We start from the raw sequence: 1,673 nt of genomic DNA, 5'->3' as shown, positions 1-1,673 counted from the left end.
AACCTCCAACTCCTGGGCTCAAGCGAGTCTCCTGCCTCCGCCTCCCAAGTAGCTGGGACTACAGGGGCCTGCCACAACACCCTGCTATTTTTTGGTTGCAGCCATCATTGTTGTTTGGCGAGCCCAAGCTGGATTCAAACCCACCAGCTTAGGTGTATGTGGCTGGCGTCTTAGCTGCTTGAGCCACAGACACCAAGCCGAGCTGCTGAGTTTTAAAGTTAGCTACTGAGCAGAAGCTTCTGTCAGCAGTAAGAAAGTAGGAAGTTCTAGATAGTGAGATAAGCAAACACGAAACACAAGGAAATTGTGATTTCAGTAGGGCTATGTGGAACTAGTTAAGTAGGAGGCTACAGAGTACAATAGGACATGTGGGGAGAGATTAAAACTATGACTGTTTCAGAGATTCTGAAGGATATTAATCAGGGGAATGATCTGAGATTTAGGAATTTCATTGTGTCAACCACAGAATTACAGAAGCTGTAACAAGAGACTATGACAGAAGTCCAGTGAAAACTGAGGAAGATCTAAACCAAACTAAATTTATGGCAACAAGACTTGAGTAGAGGGGAGAGCTTCATCCCCAATTTTATCTCCTAACAAAAGCTTCTTCCAACAGGCTCATTGTATATATAGTCTCAAAATTAAAACTCTACTTATTCCCAAGGAGAACTTAGCTGTCTCATATCCCAACACTAGGAAGAAATATGGAATGAATATTGGGGGCTGGAAAGAGGAAGAGAACAGTTGGGGTAGAAGATGGAAATGTCATCTTCTTTGGATAAAAATGTGTGAATAGGTAGTCACGATTCTAGCTCTTAAAAATATACCATAAATTTAAAAGGGGAACCCACAACAATCTAACTCAAATTTAATGGATCTCTTTATACAGTGCATTAAGGTTTAATCAATTTAGTTTTAATTTGTTTTATTAATTTTAGCCAAATTCATGCTGTCTCAAATTAATGAAAAAGAAAACTGCTTTTTAGATCTTTATCTCTCTTTTCACTACTAGCCAGCAAATGCTCCTCAGGATCAAAAGCTAAAGAATATTATTAATCTTACAGATACGCTTATTGACTACCATGTTCTCAGAATAATGAAACAAACTTAATCTGTGACTCTTAGGGGTAAACTAAGATAAAATACTCATTAATTAATGATCAAGGAATTCAAATACATTGACAAAGTTGACGTCAAATCTCCAGTTCCGGCAAGTTTGTGGGAAAATCATACATACACTGTTGGTGAAAATAAAAATGGTATCAAAAGGTTCATGCACTACCAGCAGGAAAGTAAACTGCTAGCAAAAACCTAAAAAAATTTCTGTAACTTTTAATCCAGTACTTCTAAGACCTATACAGGACACAAAAAGCATTAATTCTTACAGCAGAGAAAATTAACCAATTAAACTACATTAAAATGAAAATCTATTCACAAAAGACACCCGAGTGAAAAGCTCAAACTACCTCAAGGTTAGAGGAGATATTTGCAACCCTGTTAACCAATGAAGAATTTGTATCTAAACTATGTAAAATGAAAAAAAACAACTCAGAAGAAAAAAAGATGAATTAGGCACTGAACAAAAGAGGATATATTAAATGACCAATAGACACATGAAGGGTATCCTTACTAACAATAAGGAAAGCACAAAATAATGCAAATTAAAAAAAAAA

The 1,673-nt window shown here is 36.3% G+C and overlaps 1 protein-coding gene across 4 annotated transcripts in view; it reads right to left on the bottom strand.

Annotated features, from left to right (window-relative positions):
* The window catches only part of ASXL1 (additional sex combs like 1, transcriptional regulator), a 75,370-nt gene that overhangs the window by 11,520 nt on the left and 62,177 nt on the right, over positions 1 to 1,673 (bottom strand). The window lies entirely within an intron of this gene.

This window comes from Otolemur garnettii, unplaced genomic scaffold (genome assembly GCF_000181295.1).
Source record: "Otolemur garnettii isolate 467f Iridium unplaced genomic scaffold, OtoGar3 scaffold00025, whole genome shotgun sequence".
NCBI classification, from domain to species: Eukaryota; Metazoa; Chordata; class Mammalia; order Primates; family Galagidae; genus Otolemur; species Otolemur garnettii.
Note: the sequence above shows the minus strand (reverse complement) of the source record. Positions and strands in the feature narration are given on the sequence as shown.